The 8,840-nt window shown below is 38.1% G+C and overlaps 1 pseudogene; it reads right to left on the bottom strand.

Moving 5' to 3' along the window:
* Window positions 1-3,647: 3,647 nt before the first annotated feature.
* The window catches only part of LOC102199315 (uncharacterized), a 180,049-nt pseudogene continuing 174,856 nt past the window's right edge, over window positions 3,648-8,840 (bottom strand).

Raw genomic sequence — 8,840 nt, 5'->3', positions numbered from 1 at the left:
AAACCAAAAGTTTGGGGCTATAAACTCAAAAACTGAGGCTGGAGTAAATTCTCTGTGAAATATCAACTTTGTAGCAAACTGTAATCATAACAGCCACATTTGTTTATCATATAATAGTTTTGTACATGCACTTTATTTCACATACAGGGACTGACACCACAGAATTACAAGGACAACCAGTGGTCAATGCAATTTTGTCCAAGTAGTCCACCTGTCAGCCCTCATACTGTGAACTAAAAACAAAGCTAAGTGTTGAATTTGTCTTTAAATATGTAATATGCATTGTGCATGCTGTTTTGTGTATAATTAAAATTGACATTTAAGGAGCTTGAACTTTCTTTCTTACCACTATCAAATTACTGGAATAAAAGTACTTAGAAAACACAATTTGCCTGTAATATCAAAAGCATTCGGCCCATGAGTGACAGTCAATGGATATTTTTCTAATTAAGTTATCTGAGAAGAAAAAAAAGAATCAGATTGTAAAATGAGAATTTTACTTTTTAATGAACATTTGCTCAGATGTTGTGGACCTGATGCTTTGATAAAGCCTTTTTTATATGGCTTCAAAAAGCACTGGAAGGTACTTCTTAATTACTGTGGAAGAATATACATCAGTGCTTATGTTTTGCTTATCATTTCTTTGGCCTTTTTGAGGCTGTTAATGCCTTTCAGACTTGATGCACTCTGATTTTAAAGAGCTTTAAATTGATACACTAATGGAAACCAGAGATGGTTTGTCTGTCACACATACCTGCAAGTAATTTGAGGAAAACAGAATCAGGAACTTCACATTTCTCGTTTTTTTGTTTGTTTGTTTGTTTTGGGTTTTTTTGGTTTTTTGGGGGGGTTTGGGGGGGGGGTTTTTTGTTTGTTTTTTAAACAAATTTGATCAAATTCTGAACTCTTCATTGTGTTTCGCTAATAAGGGTAGGTTGGGGGTGGGGGTCTCTTTTCAGACTAAGAGTGCATTTTCTCACTACAAAGAGGAATCAGTGCACTAAAAACATCTGTTGATGCTGTGTGACTGGGTATTTTAATGTGAAGCAGTCAACTGCTTGCCACATCTCCCTCCAGTCCTGCTTTTCTAATTGCATTTCAGCTCAGCACCATGTCAGTGTTTAAAGCAGTGTTTATGTTAAATAACAGCAATGGATAGGAGTGTGTCAGAAACCATTGTAGCAATCGACTAAAGTATAAAGTTGTATATACATACATACATACATACATACATACATCGTGCAGCTTCAGCCAGCATGTCCTCAAATCAGAACAAGAACAGTGCAACTGAAGTCTCTCATCTTTCCTTCAGCTGGTTTTGTCTCTTGTGTATTCTGACAGCTGAAAAAAGGAACAAAATTTGAATTTTCCCCTGAGCAACAGTGCAGCAAGAATCCACAGTTACGAGCGCTGTCTCTTAAAAAAATAAATACATTTTTAAAAAAGAGTGGTATTTCTGTAATGGCTACATCTGTAGTGTCAGCTCTTGTATTGAAAATCAAAAAGCCTCAATAATCATGTTTTCTATTTTTGTGGCGTGTTGATGGGTGGGTTGGGTGGGGGGCAGGGAGGGAGGGAGGGAGCTCCCTTTTTGTTTCTCTTTTTGAGAAGAGACCCAGGAGAACAGGAGCAAAGCTGTGGAATGTGTTGTCGGCTGCAACTGTGCATTTCCAATCGCATATGGAGTGACAGACCCAACGTCTTGCTGCGCTTTGCACCCCAGTATGCGCACCCTTGGATAACTGTCTTAAATGAAATGCCACAATGTTACTGAAAGATACATTGGAGGTCACGGCAAAGTAGTGGCCTCTTTTTTTTCTGCATGGGATTTCTACATCATGCTGTGATATTTGGTGTGACTCTCATAAATCATTCCCTACAACAGTGTTCTCCTTGGAGACTGGCAGTGGCTGATTCTCCTTCTGTAATGCATACATGCACCCAGACACCCCAGTTCAGTTCAAAACGCAGTGACGGTCAAATGCCATGTTGATTCCCACTTGAGCACGTCTCAATTAGCAGCCGGTGTGATAGGCTGTTTTTTTTTGTGCTTGCTGTTGCTATTCTTATTAATACATGTTGGCGTTTTCGGTCCTTGCTTTCTAGGTACGTTTTTGTTTCCTTTTATTTGCCAGCCATCCGTATAGATCTGTTTACATACATTCAACATACAGTGCCTTAAAATGCAGAGGTTGAAATAAAAATGTAAAACTCACTCTGACTATTCTGGATAGAGGAAAGAAGAGCCCCATGTGACTTCCTTGGTAGATGAATTGTCACAGCTGGGAACAGACTGTGGATTAAACTAAAAGTCCTGTTTGTGCTTTACCAGGCGCTGCTCATATGAATGTGTTTGATATAGATGGGGGGGGGGGGGGATTATAACAGCAGCATGGGCTTATGTTCATCTATATGGATTCTATCTGTACTGTACATCTCCTGCTGAAGGTATCCATGGAGATTTTTTACTTTCATTTCATTAGTTTCGGTAATTTATTATAACAAGGTGTGACTCTGCAATGTCCTAAATGAGATCTGGGGGAGAGACAGCAGCGTGAGAATGGTTTAAAAAAAATCAGAGGTTTTCAGTTGTAATTTTCTTCAAAATCCATTTGTGAAAGAAATTGTAAGGAAAAATTAAAATCATCTGGAAGATGTTTTCCCAACCATGTCTTTTCAGAAAATGAGAAAAACAGACTTTCTTTCCTAATTATGTTGTGATGGCAATGTAATCGGTGACCAGAAGCAATACTTCATTTGAATAAATGAAAGCTACATTTATGAGCTAGCAGGAGTTAGCAGGGGCTTATTATATATCCTTTATTTATTCAGGTGAAAAGACTCGTCGAGATTAAGAATCTCCTTTTTGAAGAGAGGCCTGGCCAAGAGGGAATGTAATTGGTCGTAGATGGAGAGCACACAAAGTGCACCACTCATAAGCGGGGTTCACCATAACAAAAACACTTTTTTTGTTACATCATTGTGGATTTTTTAATATAAAAAGAGCCTGTATATTTTCAACCATTAACTACATGGTTTGAGTGTATAAGCACACCAAAAGAAAATGATTTAATGCTGAATAAGATCATTTAGAACTGAAAACATTAGTAATGCACATTAGTGTCAAAGCATGTGCAGTTTGAGAAATATATTTACAACAGATTTGCATAGTGATTAAAAAAAACTCTAGCAATTACTCTCCAGTGCTACGTTTACTTTATTTGTTTCTGTTTTATTCTTTCAGGTACAGAATTAGAGGAATGTAAGCAGCAGCTGCACTTTAAACATATTCCAGTTTATCTAGAGTGCAGTGTTTCTTTTTCTGATTCCAAGAATACTTGTAGAGTAAAAAAATATATTCTTCCTGGTCTAAGGAGCTTGCAAAGAAAAGGGTCTGGACTTCTTTGAGTTGCTTGAAGACGTTTCACCTCTCATCTGAGAAGCTTCTTCAGTTTTAAGGTCAAATGGTGGAGAGTCCCAGATATAAACCTAGTGGGAGTTTCCCCCTAAAGAGGGACAAAGGACCCCTGATGATCCTCTACCTAATCGTGTGGGTCACAATCAGCCAGAGTTTCGGGTGTGCTCATTGTGAAACCTGGCCCCACCCTATCATGTGATTTCCTGAGGTCAGATGACCCAGGATGTGAGTGGGTGTTAAGGCGTCTGGGGAGGGATCTCAAAACTGGATTATAGATGGCAGACAGTTGGTGTTGTAAACCACCGCCTCTGTTCAAAGATGGTCGCTCACAGTGGACATGGCTTCTTTCACTCCTCTTTCAAACCATCTGTCCTCTCTGTCCAAAATGTGAACACTGGCATCCTCGAAAGAGTGTCCTTTATCCTTAAGATGCAGATGGACTGCTGAGTCTTGTCCTGTGGAGGTGGCTCTTCTGTGTTGTGCCATGCGCTTGTGAAGTGGCTGTTTGGGCTCTCCAATGTAGAGGTCTGGGCATTCCTCGCTGCACTGTACAGCATACGCCACATTGTTAAGTCTGTGTTTAGGAGTTTTGTCTTTCGGATGAACCAGTTTCTGTCTGAGTGTGTTGCTGGGTCGGAAGTAAACTGGGATGTCGTGCTTGGAGAAAACCCTCCTGAGTTTCACATACACTGTAAAAACTGACTAGAGGTTACTTAAAAAAGCTATGGTAACAAAGTGACACTTAAAATAATTAAGTAGATTTTAATTTCAAAAGATTTATGTAAAATGTAGAGAAAATGTTAATTAAATTCAAATAGAAAACAAAAGTAGATATTAATAGAATTCAACTGTAAATATGTTTTGGATTTAGGGACAAAATCTCAAATTGAAGGTTAAAATTGCCTACTTTTAACAAAAAAAAGTTTAATCACGCAGCTCTGTGTACAGAGCAACAGCAACATGAAGTAACAATATGAATGCAAACAGTAGACAGTGACTGTGTTTGGAGGTCACAAAAATGTTTCTATACTGAAAACCAATGTTAAATCAATTTTGTAAAAAAGAAATAAAACCGAACGTTTTGAGTGAGCTTACTTCCCTTTCATTCTTTCAGAGTCCTTGTTTAAGCCATTAACTTATTCTTGAGGCTGTTCACTTTTGGTGAGAGCTTAGCACAATGTGTCAATCCAACAAGCATTGTGCATGCTCTTGGAAAATTACCCAGAGCAGGCATAACTTTCACACCCTCCAGCACAATGCCAATGTCATCCTCCTCAGACCCAACAGCCTTGATTTTGTAGATTTTCATCCTCTGTTTAAAAAGATCTTGTGACACACCATTCCCATCAAACAACAAAAACACGGGGTTTTCTTACTGTATTTGCACACATGAAATATTTCCCACTTTGACTAACACATATGAATAACAAAAACAGAAACATTTTTCTATTTCAACACTTACACTGTACTCTTTGATCAGTTGATCAATGGACTCCCCAAGGTACACCATCAAGCACTGAATGACCAGATATCTGGTTATGTTATTGCTAGGATTGCTTGGTGACTGAAAATGACCAAGAAATCCAAAAGTTACCATCATATATGTGACCATTTATTAAGGCAAACTGTGAGAATTGGCAGTCTTAATATAAACTGTTAAATATCAAATTATGATCATATGGAACATTATGTGGGATAATTAGCTGATGTTAATGCACCTGTGTGGATGCTGACAGACAGTCAACACAAAGTTATTGTCAACATTATATAGGTAAAGAAAATTCCGAGCTGACATTCTTCAAGTTGCATGATTTTAGTCATTTGCAACTGTGTGCTTGCCTTGAAGCTTTTAACTAAATTAAATTTATGACTAATATCTCCAAGTTTTTGTGTCTGAAATCTTTAAATTAATCTTTTTAGTAAATTAATTTAATTTAGTCATTTAGTTTTTAATTTATTTTAGTTACTGTTGGTAAGAAAGAGTTTTTCCTTCTTAGGACAAAACAAAACCCAGCAATACCAGTACTTGTGTGAGTATTTTTTATTAAGAACAGACGTGTATTTATAATACAGTTAAAACATGAAAACCATAAGTGTGTTGTTAATTATATCAATGTTCCAACATTTCCTGATGTCCTCTTGCACTGACAAAAACATGCAAAAAAGTTAGTTGAGCTATGCACCATGCAAACGAGTTTTGAAATTTGACAACAAAATTCTTTAAATAAAATTCCAAGCTGAAATGTCTGTGGAAAATACCTTGGCTATGATAGCCTGCAACTTCAATCCCATGGCTCCCCCCTTGGAATGGAAAAGGGCCAACAGCTTGGGAGTGCATTCATCCAGCATGGACATGAATTTAGGTTCAAGGTGTACCAGGGTGATCCTGTAGAACTCATCCTGCAGCTGAATGACAAAAAAACCACGATACAGCCTCTAATTATTTGAAACTTGAAACATTACATAAAAAAAAAAAACAACAACACAAAAGCCTACCCAAAATGAATTTGGAACTCACATGAGATGCCTCAAACAAAGCTGGCAATCTGGCTTTGATGTCCTCAATGCTGGGGGACAGGTTGACGATTTCATGTCGTCTATGTGCAAATGTTTTTGCCATTTTTTCTTTTATCACTTTGTTGTTGTCTCTTTTCTTGACTTCAGTAAGCAACTGAATTCTCTCTTCTTCTTGACTGTCCTCATCTTCACCTGCTGGATATGGAGGAAGGTAATTTACCTCTGCTTTCCGAGGCTTTTTCACTTTCTTTGCAGACTTCTGGTCACCTGGGCTCTTGTGCTTCATGGCATTGCATGTCAACTCAGGAACAACAAACCCTCTAAGTTTTGTATGATAATTGGCCATCTTGTATTTGATGCTTTGTTGCCAACCATAATAACCTGAGAAAGAGCCAGGTTCCTTGAGACAAGGGTATTTTTTCACAAGTGCCTCAGCAACATAACTAACCTGTGCACTAGAAGGATAGGCCGTAAATGTAAATATAGTTTCAGCCACCTTCTCGAGAATGTCAGTCTTTACTTTGGAGGTGGGCAGAAGATATTCATTCTTTTTATACTCCTCAGTGGCTCTTTCCAGGTACATCTCAGTTTCGTATGCAAACTGTGGAATGGGGAACTGCTTCGGCCAGGGCTCACAACGTTCTGTGGTCTTCTGCCTTTTGAGAATAATGGTGTCCTGAGAAGATGTGGTTGCAGCAGAGTCTGCACTGGATACAACTGACTTAGCATATGAGGAGTCATAGTCGGTTGACAGTTGACCAGAGGGGCTCCCAAAACTGTCATCAGCTGGAGTCAAGCTTAGGATGATGCCAACCACCTTCACAGTGTCTTTGTCTTTTATCTGGTCAGTTCTGTGAAGAGTGAAGTAGTCCTGAAATTCTGGGTCAAAGTACTGAACACTGAAGTCGTTTGAAAGGTATCCTTCACAACACTTTGCAGCTCCTCCACTGTTGGTGGAATCCCTGATGGAAGAACCAACGATTCTCGATTTGGTCATCAATGATTACACGAAGCTTTGCCTCCATGTCGTTCAACCTAGAATAAAATGTAAATGGGCAGAGTTAAATTTCCCTTCAATTAAATAAAAACATCACTTTATTTCACCTGTCACTTTATAACAGTATTTAAAGTTTTTTTGTTTTTTCTACCTATTATTCACAGCAGATGTAACGTTTCAGGGTCACCAAGCGTTTTCTTCCCACATTGTATGAAGCCAAGGGCTGCTGCTCCAAAATGACTGATCTTGCCAGTGTCCTCCAGTTGAAAAGATCTCAGATACTCTATAGACCATGCAGCAAGTAACTTCACAATGAAATATACACAATCGTCCAAAACGACTTTCTGTATTATCTCAGCAAACTCTGATAGTCCACATGTTGAACCATTAGACAGGATCATCCCAGCAGTGTATCTTGTAGTAGAAAAAGATTTGCATATCTTACACTGCCATCCCATTTGCCACATCCTTAAGTGATGGAAATATATATATCTAAGAATCTAAATAGATTTTCATGACAACTGTAAGAGCATGGGTATCTGTACACATTTGATGTTGAGATTATAGAGAAGAAGAAAAAAAAATCCTACAAATAATGAGCAATTATTTTCTACTTATTATTTTTTTTTAAAAAACAAACAACTTAGATTAAGTGGGGTTACCTTGGTAATTTTTTGCTGCTTTGATTTCAAAACCATTAGTTTAATTTAATACAACATGGTATCACAACTTACTTTATAATGCACAGTCTACATAACGATCAGCTGAATTTAAGTTGAGGGATCTTCCAATAACTGAAAGGAACAACATTATCATCAATCGCACTCTCCAAAATAAAACTTTTACACAAACACACACAGATTGTTAAATTTGAATTAACATTAAAATTTTAAAGGTGGGGTTCATATATGGTAAATGGCCTGCATTTGTATAGCGCTTTTCTAGTCCATAGGACCCCAAAGCGCTTTACACTACATTCAGTCATTCACCCATTCACACACACATTCACACACTGGCGATAGCAAGCTACATTGTAGCCACAGCTGCCCTGGGGCGCGCTGACAGAGGCGAGGCTGCCGGACACAGGCGCCACCGGGCCCTCTGACCACCACCAGTAGGCAAACCTGGGGTTAGTATATAACACAATGGAAACTCTTTATTAGATTAAAAAGGGGATAGGCCCTGGTGTCTGGACCAACTTGGTGACATGAAATAATAAAGTCTACATATTACTGTTTAACAAATCTAAAGTAATACAATCTCTGACTAAAGATGTTTAAAATAATTCTTCAGAATTGCAAATGTGAGCACTTGATATGCAGTCATTCCAATAGATGAACACATTTCAAAACATATAAACATATACGGATGTTTAGTTTTATTTTCAAATAATGATTTTACAAAATATCTGGTGAGATATTTACTCTTAACAGTAAATTTTATCTCACTGGCATGGCTTAACACACCTTGACACGCCTCTAAATGAACACAAAACGTTAAACACGTGTTACTACATTATTTTTTTCTGAATGTACCTTTGTCTTAAAGATAGTTCTGCAGATACGGAAACGTTGCAACTGAGCATGGGTCTCACTGGTGTACGGACCTAGTTTAACTGGAAACTCGTATCATCCCTTTGTGTGAGCTGCGCCTGCACTAAAGTCACGGGGATCCGACACCATGTTGCAAAAACACAGTTATGTCGCTGGACTGAGCCACTTTATCTTAATTAACCACAACTGAAAACTTCTGCGTGAAGACAAAAGCTCCGAAAAACTGCGGCTGACAAACTCCAGCACAAATTTTAACTAAATCACAACTTTTTCATGAACTTTTAAAAGTGGATGAAAGAGGTTATAGTCCATCGGAATATATCGTTGATATATGTTTTGAATATGGTAAAACATG

The sequence above is a fragment of the Pundamilia nyererei genome, unplaced genomic scaffold, assembly GCF_000239375.1.
Source record: "Pundamilia nyererei isolate P.nyererei 1_Seehausen unplaced genomic scaffold, PunNye1.0 scaffold00195, whole genome shotgun sequence".
Classification (NCBI taxonomy): Eukaryota; Metazoa; Chordata; class Actinopteri; order Cichliformes; family Cichlidae; genus Pundamilia; species Pundamilia nyererei.
Note: the sequence above shows the minus strand (reverse complement) of the source record. Positions and strands in the feature narration are given on the sequence as shown.